This window comes from Zosterops lateralis, assembly GCF_965231275.1.
Source record: "Zosterops lateralis genome assembly, chromosome: 6".
Taxonomy (NCBI): Eukaryota; Metazoa; Chordata; class Aves; order Passeriformes; family Zosteropidae; genus Zosterops; species Zosterops lateralis.
The window spans coordinates 21974533-21987125 of NC_139761.1; positions in this window are offsets into that span (position 1 = coordinate 21974533).

Sequence of the window (12593 nt, forward strand, 5' to 3'; positions counted from 1 at the left end):
ACTAATCTCTAATATGTACTGAGTATACACAGCTAACTCTTGTAGGCTTTATTATGTCAGGTTATTTTCTACCTTACCAGCACAAATTACCTAGGAAACATAAAAACCTTTCTCTCTACCAGGGCTCCTCTAGCATTCGGTGTGCAGTTCTGAAGCATCAGGGTACTGAACCTTCTGCAAACAAGTGTTAGAAATTTTTACCATTGACAAAACAATATCATTGTCTGTAAGTTGTTCATCAGAAAAGGCAGAGATATCTGTGCTGACATTGTAAAATGTATCAGCCTGAGATGCAGTGGCACAGAAAATTTAAATTAAAATTACTAGTTTGGCAGTTACAAGGAACTAAACCAAGGCCTCATAACATAAGTGTTAGGTAACTAACACTCTGTTTAACCAGATCTTGACAAATGCAATACTTTCCCACTATGATCTCAGCCTGTAATAGGGAGGATACATGTACATAGATACATAGGACTCAGAAAACACAACTGATTAACAACAATCCTGACAGAGATCAGCTTTGTTTCACTGCCAGTATTTAGGGAAATCCATAAACAAACTAAGCAGACTAATTGTTGCAAAATAATATTTTAAAGGGCTTTTGGATTCAGTATAATAGATTTTGTTAGCAAGGGCATTCAAAACAGAAAAAAATATTTTGATCATCTCCTTTCTGCATTTTTAGTCACTATAAACTGTGACATTCTGAAGACCTTTGTATGAAACCTAGTCTCATAACAAAACAATTTAATTATTTTGGTAGTTGGCTGGAAACAAACCCACATATGGCAAGTGTAAAATAATTTTATCTTGCTATTTCTATCAGTTTCCATCTTTTGTAGTTCACTAGCATTTATGTAGTGATGTTGATCATTAAGTGTTTTATTGTCAATTTATTCAAAGACACTAACATAACTTAATTTTAAAAATAGAGTGGCAGCTCCTTTTTTAATACAAAAAGCTAATTGGAATCTCTGTTGCAATATGTGGCATTATTACCCATATTAGGTGAGATTTTCAAAAGTTCTACATTTTGAACAAAATACTACCTTGTGTTCTATCTTAGGTCAGAAGTTCTAATTTAATACCATTACCATATAACCCCACTAATTAGAAGTATAATTAATTTTCTAGCTGTATCAACACTGGACTACTACATCAGAAATAGGTGATCTGCCAGTTAATGTGATAGTTGTTTGAAGAGGAAGTTCTGGACATTTACTGATATTTTTGAGAAGTACAAGGCTTAACCTGGGACATTAGAGTTTGCCTGATCCAGGCAAGAGCAGAATTTACGAGACTATGCTAAAATTAGAGATGCCCTATTCTGTTTTGTGTGTATCTGTATACCATGAACCCATTTCATGCTGATCTCTTCATCCCTCACCCATCTTTACAAAATTCAAGCTTTATTTATGCCAAGGTTTTCTACTAAAGGGGAAGCTAATAGGTCTTGGGGCAGGAAAAACTTGCTTTGATTGATAGGCAAACAGTAAAGATTCAGCCTGTGCTAGACATTATCAAGTTTCGGGTCTCCAGGGATATCCTGACAAGCATTCTGGCCTAGCAAGTGCAGATGCTTCCTTGCAAAACTTGGTGTCTTGCTGGTGGACAGTGAGAAGCAGGAGTTGGTGTGAGGAGAAATAGCAAAATGTAAAAGTATTTCTGTTCCTTTTTGTCACGTTAATAAGTCTCTACATGACTCCCTCCAAAACCTTCTGCTATATTCTTATTAGTGCCCAAATCCTCAATTATATGTTTGCTGAGGATAAATAGTTTATTGCTCTCTTTGGGCTTTTTTGCAAAGTAATGAGCTAATTGTAAAATGAATACTGCCCTACAATAATGTGGCCTCTTATGTTTTTCAGAATTTTTAGGTGCTGGCACTTTCTTTATGTTATGTTCCCCTCACCTTCCCGGGCTTTGTGTTTCTGCCAAAATAGGCATCTTGTGTAGAGAGAGAAACTCCCTGCAGTGCCCAGAGGGACACTGCATTGACAGGAGAAAAGCTTTTCTAGCATAGTAGAAGGGAATTCCCTCCAAATGCACATAACACAGCAATGGGAAAATCACACTAATTAGCCTTTGGCTTCCTTTTAGGGACTGGAGCCCATGGATGTTCCTGGGGAAGAAGACATTATTCATGAGAAGCTGAAGGGCTAGGTCATGAGAGAAATCAAGGAGTGAAAATGGTGGCTACAAGAAATGGGGAAGAGAAATGATCATTGATGGTGGCCATTTACTCACATATTTGCACTTTCTGAGCATGCTGTGAGTTCTGTTGCAAAATAAACTCTGACTCGTCTCCCCATTAGGAAGCTAGACTCACTGCCTACCCTGGTGCTTTTAAGATGTTGCTAGGTAGGACTCTATTTGCAGCATTTATTCTGAATGGAAAAGCTCTCATGGGCCCCAATATAGAAGTTTTGGAGGACATGGTAACCTTGATGAGTTGATCGAAAGCTCATTTATTCTCTACCCATCAGGGGTTTAGTGCTTGATGAAATATACTCATGTTTGCCTCCCTGTCTGATAGGACAGCAAGACCAGGAGAGCACAAGATAGATAGCACTGATCAAACTGTAATCAATATCCTAATGCAGAAAATACAGGAATCTCATGTTCAGTGCTTACATTGTGTCATGATGCCCTTGTATTCTTCCTTGTACTCAGCAAGGTTCTATAGGTCGGGAAGTGAAATCTCTTCTGAATCACTTTGTTGAAGGCCCTCTGCACCAGGTGCAATTAGCTAATCCCTTGGCCCCTTTCCCTCTGAACATACTTTCTGGGTAACTGTCTTAAGATCTTGTGTTGGTTTTGACGGCCTGTTTTTTGGTAGCAGGGAGGCCACAGAGGTGGGGCTTCTGTGAATAACTGCCAGAAGTTCCACCATGTCTGGTAGAGCCAATCCCTGATGGCTCTGAAGATGGATATACCACTGGCCAAGGCTGGGTCTATTAGAGATGATGGTAACGCCTCTGTGATTACATATTTAAGAAGAAATCCGAACAAAAGTAGTGGTGTAGTTTTAATTCCAGCCAGACAAGAGGAGGACATGTGAATATGTGAGGGAAACAACGTGGACACACCACGGTCAGTGAAGAAGGGAGAGGAGGTGCTCCAGGTTCAGGAGCTGGGATTCCTCTGCAGGCTGTGGTGAAGACCATGGTGAAGCAGCTGTGCCCCTGCAGCCCATGGGTCCAAGGGGATGCAGAGCTCCACCTGTAGCCCATGGGGGAGGTGCCCATGTAGGTGCGGGTGGATGCCTGGAGGAGGCTGTGATCCAGTGCGAGACCCAGTGGAGAGAGAGGGCCCTGTTTCCAGGCTGGAGCAGTCTGTCCTTGGAGGACTGCACCCTGTGGAAGAGTGACCCACACCACAGCAGTTTTGGGAGGAATGTGTGCCCATGGGAAGGACTCATATTGCAGCAGTTTTGGGAGAACTACTGCTCATGAGATTGGGCCCATGTCAGAATAGTTCACAGAGACCTGTCTTCTGTGGGAGGGACCCCACAATTCACAGGAGAAGGACTCCTCTCCTGAGTGATGGGAGCAAACCTTGGGTGACAAAATGACCAAGACCTCCATGCCCTGTTTCCCTATGCTGTCAGTGGGAAGGAGGGAGGGGTTGCTGGAAGAAAAGGTGTTTTTAAGGGCTTGTTTTACTTCTCATTATCCTCCTCTGGTTTTGTTAGTAGTAAACACACTTTATATCTCTAAGTTGAGCCTGCTTTGCCCTTGGAGTGTTTTGTCCTGGTCCTTATCTCAACTCGTGAACCCTTTGTTAAATTTTTCTCTTGTCTGTCCAGCTGTAACAGGGGAGGGTGAGTGAGCAGCTTTTGTGGGTGCCGGGCATTCGGCCAGTGTCAAACCACGACAGATCTCAGGGCAACACCATTTGGGTATGATGGACCTGAGCACATCTGAGCTGGCCAGCTGACAATTAATTTTTCTGTCACTGCAAAGCCAGTTGCAGGAGTCAGGAATGTCCAGGCTTTGTGAACAGATCTCTGTACTTATGGACATGAGGATAAAGCCCACCATCATGCTGGGCAGGCTCCAATTGTTTGCACAAAGTGACTCCTTATCCAAAGTGGTGAAGTCACTGTCCATCCTCTCTCTGTAGAATGTGAAGCAGTCATCCCCTGCGTGCTCTTCTTTTCCCCATCTTCTATTTGCTGAAGAGATGGGTATTTGATAGGCTCTGCTATAGGAGTAAGCTAGATGATAAGTAGCAGAGGTGTTCTGTTCTGAACAGAACAGTTTCCCTTTGTCCAGAGTGAGGGAGAGTCCTGCAGCCCCAAACTCTAGTCATTGAGAACCCTTGTGTCCCATCCTACTGTGTCTAAGTTAGTTCCTCAAAGTCTGATCCCCTCCAAACCAACAGCAGCAGAAGCAGAAGTTGCAGCAAGAGGCACCATGTGTATGTATCAAAGCTGCAAGGCAGAAGGTGATGGACAGTGCTGGCTGAAGTCCTGTTTGCATACACACACAGGCTGTGTGGCACAAATGAGTCAGGGTGGAACACATGCTGCGGGGACTGATGCTACTGGGAGGTAGAGCCAGGGCATAGCTCTTGTGCTGTTGTTCTTATCTGCTTATTCAGTGTGTGCTCAGAGAGTGTGGGCATGTCTTGTCTTCTCAAAAGGTCCTCAGAGTGGAATAGTGTGTGCAGCCCGTATCACATGCCCAGGTATGTAAAATGACACGTCTGACAAAGATGCAATTAGAATATGTGTTTTCACAGTGTAGCCATTGTTATGATAAAGGCTCATTATTACAAGTGGTGAAAATATATTACTGCATATATGTGTCTCTGTGTGTTTCCTTATGAGAGACAAACTGAGTGGTATTCAATGTCTAAATTATTCAAAATATTTAATGCCACAATAAGATATTGCAGTAGGAATTTGTGTGGACCAGAAAAAAAGAACACATGCTAAGGTTTTAGGATGTAATCTTGGCTGACACAGAATAGGTGACATTCATTTTTTTCTCCCCTATTGTGTGCTAGAGATTTTCTGCTGGTAAAGGGAAGTCTTTTAAAGGAAGTTCTCCTTTACCATAACCCAAACTGATCATCCTGAATGCATAACATTGAAAGCCATTTATGTTTGTATGGAAAAAAAAAAAAAAAAAAAAAAAAAAGGCAAAAATTTCAGCAAACTCCAAAGTAAAAGCACATATTTCACAAGTCTAAAATACTCTACAATTAAATAAGAAAAAGAAGGAATAGGTGTAGAATGTTGTAGAAGCTATTAGAAAAATATCACTAGTTTTTATTTTTTTAAGGTATGCGCAAAGGTTCCCAATCAATAATTTTATGAATCTTTTTATCTTTAAATATTTTTTACTTAGGCCCATATTCAGCAGAATATTTAATTACAGACATGAAGTTATTTATAGTCTATACTATAGTCTATACTGCCTGTGATTCGATTGGGTCATAGAGGAGCAAAATGCTCACCAAAGACACTATTTATGGAAAGGACTTGGGAAATCATAACTTCCTGCATTACATAAACTTCCTGAGTCAAAAAACTAGAAACTGAGATAGGTTTGGCTCATGTTCCTTCAGTATACAAAGTCTGCTAATGCACAGCAATTGGCAGAGAAAGGCTGACTCAAATGAAGGCACCGCAAGGGGCCATCATAACTACATCTCATGTAAGTGCAGGAGCTGGAGGGATGATGGAGTAGCCCTGGAAACAGGACCTGCACTGCTAAGACTCCTGGCTGGTTGCAGCACAGAGACAGCCTGGGACTGACTGGCTGTCATTATCTGAGCAGCAGGTGTTGCTTTGGCCGGAAAAAGAGCCATCCGTTTTCTGGAAAGTTCCCTTCCTACTGTTCTATGAGCTCTGTGGAGTTTTGCCAGCAGGAGCTGTGCTGTGCAGACTGAGGAATTCCTCCTCTTTTTCTTTTGTTTAAATAGAGTAGGAATTAAAGTAGATTCAAAGTGGATCAACCTGCAAGACTGTCAAATCCATGTGAAACCAACAACTTGGCAGTCAACTGGCCATAGCTGTAGCTACAGTAGATCCCATGGTATGCTGATGGAAGTCAGGTTATTAATTCTTACTGTCTGGGACAAAATCCAACATGCTTTATTATCTGCTTCCGTCAACCTCTTTCCCAAACTTCCAGTAACAAGCTGAAGTAGCTTTCTTCATTTCTTAGCCTAAGCTTGTGCACTGTTGCTTGCATGATGCCCCAAGAGATTATAAACTCATAGGAAGCGATGTGATTCAAATGTACATACCTGTGGGTAAGACCCCTCTGAGGTCTTGCACAGTGCTTCAATACAACTGCTGTAGTTTTGCTCAAGAAGAGCAGAAGGAGCTGAAGAAGGTTAAAGCTGAAATGGTATTAACGAGTCTTCACAGAGTGGACAGAAAAGGATACTGTGCAAGCAGAATTTTCTTCTGACTCAGCCTACAGAGTTGATCTAGCTCACAAAAAAACATGCATTACAACATTTTAAGAAGTACAGCAAAGCCCATTTCTGCATTCTTGGGTGCCTCTCTTAAGTCCAAAGGGCAAAGTTGCTTCAGCATAGTCCATTGTTTGTTTTGGAATCTCAAAGATTAAAGACATCTATAAGTGTTGGTAATTCTCATGGTTATTGTTAAATATTTCCTTTTATTATCTGTATCATAGCAGCTACAGTTACAAAAAAAAGAAAAAAAAAGGTGAGTTCTCAAGTGCACCCTCACTGTTTCCTGTCTCTGAGCACAGGAATGTTCTGTGCGTGAGGAGACTCCGACTCACATGTCCCAGGAGAGTGGCCTGACCACCAGATTGCAGGCTGTTTTGGAGGCAGGCAGTCTCCACCCTTCCTATTGAAACTGTGCCATGCTGCAGAAAATAATTTAAGTTCATTGGTTCAGAGAAAGAGAAGGGGGGTCACAGGGAGTAGAGAAAACATAAGAGAAAGCATGACTGTACTAGTTAAGGCACCCATCTGACAGACAAAGCCTTAGATTCTCTTCCTGGCCTGCTTCTTAAATGTTTCATATAAATAGTCACTGGATAAAATACAGAAACAGATGTTTTGAATACTGTACTCAGAGGTGCCTAGTTTTTCCCATGCTCTATATAGGAAATCTAGACACAGAGCAAGAGGTTCTGAACTCCCCTCTAGGAACCCAGTACCTTTCACTTTGGCACTGTGGGTTGAAGTTCCTAGTAACTAATTCCCTTACTGGACCTGATCCTGAGGCTATCACCTCAGAATTCTATTTCAGAGATTCACAGTCTCCATCATATTTCCCTTCCCAGTATATTTGGCACTGATGGTTTTTCGTATTCCTTCTTACAAGTGCTCCATTATTCCTTTGGCTTTTCTGGATGAAAATTAAAAGATTCAAAAATCAGGTCAGACTTTATCTTTGACTAGGGTACATTTTTGTTTTGACCTGTTACAGAATGCAGCCATTTTCCCATTACAGAAGCTTGACTATGCCTGTTTTCAGATAACAGGCTAGATTGGAGTTGTTTTTCTAATCAAAAACATTTGTGATACAGTTTGGTGTTTTGTGTGTTTCCCCCAAACACTGGCTGGATTAGAATAAATACACACCCTTACAGATGAAGTTTTGAATTATATTTGAAGAAAAAGTGCCTTTGAAAAACGTTTGAGGAAAATCACAGGAATCTTTCCCCCCTCCATCCATTCCTCACCTCCCTTTTTTTAACTAGAACATTCATGTAAGCAATGTGAGCAATATGATTGGGTTTTTGGGGGTTCAGTTTCTGACCTAAGCTTCTAGAGTTTTGCAGTCATTAAACATGACTGGTTTGGCATTCTGAAAGGGAGCACTAGGAAGGGATATATGTGCAGTTCTTCATGACCAGAAGTGTCTCACTGGCATGAAGAACATTGGAAATGTGCTGTGGTGGTGACATATGAGTTGCAGGACAGCAGTGAGGGCCAGAAGTGGCAGACTGATTTTCAAATACACTTACTTAAGAAATTAGGTTTTATTTCTGATTAATCAAGAAATGGGTGAAATTTTTTTAAAAGTATTTATAATTTGGATTGTGAATCAATAGCATTAAATTGTATGCGTAGAAGTCAGCCTCTCTCAGGTCTCTAAATACCTTAACGGTCCTGTTTCTAACAGGAAAAACAGTGTGGGCTAGTGTTGTGAGTCACCCAATTTGTTGGTTTCATCTGCTTTCTGGTGGACAGCTGTGTGTGTCTGGCACGTTTGTAGGCAACACAGGTTCTAGGTGAGATTAGTAAATGGGAACAAACAACAAGACCAAATGTTTCAACTCACAGGGATGTTTAATAGGAATTTCAATATAACACCAAAACCTTTAGACCTAGTTTTCTCAGGAAGCTTTGGCAAAAAGCATTCAGTGCCCTTCAGAATCACCATGCCTTGACAAAGCAGCCTGAATATGTGCTGCCAGCCTTGAGCAGGGTTATTCTTTGCTGGCCCAGTGCTGTAAGGTGTCTCATCACACTCTTTCTTTGAGTGTTTCTTGTGGTGATGACAGATGTTTCACTGAGTTGTAGAAAGTGAGCTTGGGCTGGTGCTTCAGGAAGCATTTTTGAGGTGGTGAGAAGAGCTACTAGCACAGGAAAAATGGGCTATGGAAGAGTTTTCTGTAGTGCCAGAGCATTCTCTCTTTTGGCCAGGCCACGGCATCTCATCTGATCACTGGGCTTGCCAAGACACAGAGGAAAGAATTTGACTTCAGTGGTTCACAAATTACACAGGTGCCAGTATGTTCTTTCCAGACCCTGTTCTGGAAGCAACTCCCCTATCTCCAGTTACATGTGAGCACTCTAACATGCTTTATTACTTTCTCAAGCTGCAGCTTATTTCCCAGGTTCATTTGTATCATTTTCCTGGACTGAACCTGGTTCCAAACATAATAGTATGCTGGCTTTAGCCCCATTCAGCATTCAGCTTGTGAAGAAATTATAGGCATGGGCAGTGGAAGAGGACAGCCTAGGCCTTGTTTTGGTTACAAGACCAAGGCAAACAACTGAGTATTTTTTTTTAACATTTGTACAATAAAAAGTATGACTAGGGAAAGGTAACTCACAACAGATATGCTTCCAGAGGTCTGAAATCCTGTCGGAAGGAAGGAAGGAAGGAAGGAAGGAAGGAAGGAAGGAAGGAAGGAAGGAAGGAAGGAAGGAAGGAAGGAAGGAAGGAGAAAGAGAGATATGTTTCCAGGTGCATTTCAAAGCCTCCATTGTCACACATTTATGGTGAAACTCTAATTAGAGATTCAAAGATACCTGGGGGGTCAGGAATTAATGGCACCCAGAATATTTTTGTTTTCCACTATATATAAGGATGCAAGAGAAGCATTATTTGCAGTTGTACCAGGTAGACAGAGTTCTATGTTGTTTCATCCCAAAATATAAAAACAAATCATGATCTGAAGAAACACAGCCAATCTGGAGGAGGAGACAGTAGCTGTTTCACTGCACAAGAGATTAACACTATAAAACAGGACAGACACCAAAAACCTCCCCTTATCCTGCACAAACACAAACAGTTTAAGAACAGAATATAGTTAACTAGCTTTGAATTTTAGAGATATACTAAATTCAATATTTTCAGGTTTGTGGGAAATGTCCTGGGAGCATTAAAAAGATCACGTGTTCAATTGGTAATTTAATTTCTCGTTTGAAGGGCTCCATATCCAACAGCATGGGCACAACTTTACAATGGAGTGATGAATTTTAACAAGCCTTTCTGGATTCCAAGTTTGCCTTGGTCTTTTATCAAAGGCTCGGCAGAGTTTATGCTACTTAGCTGTGAACCGTAATAGTAGCAAATGAAGAAGATAGTGAAGATTTATATAGCTTTATATTTAATATGGGGAATTTCTAGAAGGAGCCTGTAAGTAGGGACTGTTGCCCAGGCTCCAAGCTTTGGCCAAGCAGTTCTTGGCAGGCTTCAGAGAGGGTGGTGAAAATGCAGCTTTAAGCCATCCTTACATCATCCTAGGGCTGTCTCCCTGCCAGTGTGGTCCCTTGTGTAAACTGTAACACCAACAGAGCTACTGAATTTTGCAGGGGCTACCACTGTACCCAAGAAACTACTCTGGTAACTGGGAATCCATGAGAAATAGGCTTGGCCCAGCCATTTCTAAGCTGTATGCCTTTCACAAGGACTCAGGAAAGGAAGAGCCATTGCAGTCTCTGCAGTGGCTGCAAACCAGCTGAGGCATTGTCATATGTGCATTGGCTGATGTGCAAGTAGCTGGCTGAGCTGCCTCACAGACTCCATTGCAGTGATAATGTGGCAAAAAAACAGCTTTCAGTGTCTGGAGGATCTGGCCGGTATGCCTGTGTGCATATGCAGATGCATGTGATGTCAGTGAATGTCCCCTGCTCCCTGCAAAGGTCACTTTGTCTGAGATTTTTCATTTGCTTCAGAATAAAGCAGCCTCAAGAATGTAATGAAGGAAATGAGGTCTGAAATTTGTTTCCTAACATCCATGAATTGCAGCACTGAGCAAGGAGGAAAGCATTCAAATCCCTCTCTGCCCTCTTGGATAGAATTCTGTTTGTAGCTCTGTAATAATCAGCAGACATCAGTGTCTGCTACAACTGAGTATTTTTGGTATCTAATTGGCACTTAGATACTAATGTGATAGGAGCTTTAGAAATAGCTAAAGCAGATAAATATTGCTTCTTTCCCTGTGTGTATGTCTGTATCGTCTGTGTGAAGCTGAGTATCAATGTGAAAAATTCCCTGTTGATTTTAATGGAATGCATCTCTCTGTAGAGAATTTGCTTCTTTCAAAGTTGCAGTAATGTACAGAAGGGATAATTTTTTTGTGTGTGCTGTGAACATCTAGAACAAATTCCCGAAGTATTATTTTGTGCAGAAACTGTGAATGCTCCCAGCTTGCAAATGAAGTCAAACCCTTGTTAATGTTTACAGTAAAACAGCTGTTCTCAGCATTTCTCCCTGAGCCCCAGCTACTTTAGCTCTACCATACTCAGCCTTACATCATAGCAGCTGCAATAATAAGAGGCTGAAAGCGGTCAGAAGCAGCCAGCCCTGCTAAACCACACCTTTGTTTAAAAGAGATTTTGGATTGTAAAATATCTCAATTGCTAAATTTTTCAGCCTGACTGGACTCCATGCATGGGCTGGGTCTTCAAAGACCTAGCTCACCAAAAGCACATAGGCACTGCAGAGTGAAGCAGAACACAGGCTCTTTATACATTTTCCTGGGAAACTTTCTGTAGATCCAGACTGGGAAATGTTCCAAGGCTTCACAGAACTAAAGATAACAGTAATAAAAAATTGGACTGGAGCACACTGACTTTTAAATGAAATAGCTGAGCCTAGTACAATTGCATGGCAAAACCTTCATAATTTGTGCATCAAGACTTCACTAATTTACACTAATAAAAATAAGATCACTACAGATTACTGAATTTTAACAATTAGCAGGTATGTAAACAAACAACATTCTAGGAAAAGAAAAAAGCATCAGCATGTAGGTTGCTTTCAAGACTATAATTTCCTTGTAAATATTTATGAATTGTCAAATAATAAATGCTACTGGATATGTTTCATAAAAATAATTAGGTGTTAGCAGAATGTACAATAGACCACTGCTCAGTCTTCTTTTCAGAAAAGAGAGGGCATAATTTTTGTGCTGAGTATGAAGTGTATGGTCTATTGAGTTTCTGCAGTGTCTACATTGTAGAAATACATTAATAAATAGGAATTAAAAGTAAATTTAAGAACATTTTAACATTAGATGTCCTATGTGTGATTTACTGAAATCTTTTCTGCTGAGATACAAAATAGCAGAGATACTCAGAGTGGTTTTTAGCACATAAGAGAAAATGTGTTCATTGCTGCTTTATTGCATTACATAGGAATTGGATAAAATATGTCATTTTTATTTTACTGATAGTAAAAATTTGAAAATCAAAGTAAGAAGAAGAAGAAGATAGGATTTGTACAGTTGAAAAAAATCCAGATAAATTTCTAGATACAAGAGGTTATTTTAACAGCATTTTCACAGTTAAAGTTGAGTGTGAACATTGCACTCACATTACAAATACCACCTGTGACACCACCAACAACCTTTACTGGTCTTGTGATCCACAGGATGATGTCACAAGCTGTCAGATGATGTCACTGATGTCCCAGATTATGGCAATAGATTGGGATAGAGGGGCTGTCACAGCTGGCCTGCTTGCTGAGTTTAGCAGATTTCACAGCATGTTGCCATCAAAAGGATGTAGTAAGAAAACCCAAATGTGCTTCACAATACAAAAAAGAGAAGAAGAAGTAAGCAAAAGAGGCCACACGGAAGAATTTGTGGCTTTCATTGATACAGATACTTCTAGTTGATACAGACACTTTGAATTCAGAGGCACTGCAGATTCAATTGATTCATTGTAAAGACAGTGTAAAGTGGAAATTACTGCATCAAAAATGTAATATATTGGACCATGGTTTCAGTAATGGCTCATAATGATGGAGATTTACTTGCCTTGAATTAATGCTTTGAGATTCTTATTGTAGATTTCATGTTGTAGTTGTATGAGGTATTGACCAGCAAAATAAAATACATACCCTTTTTTGA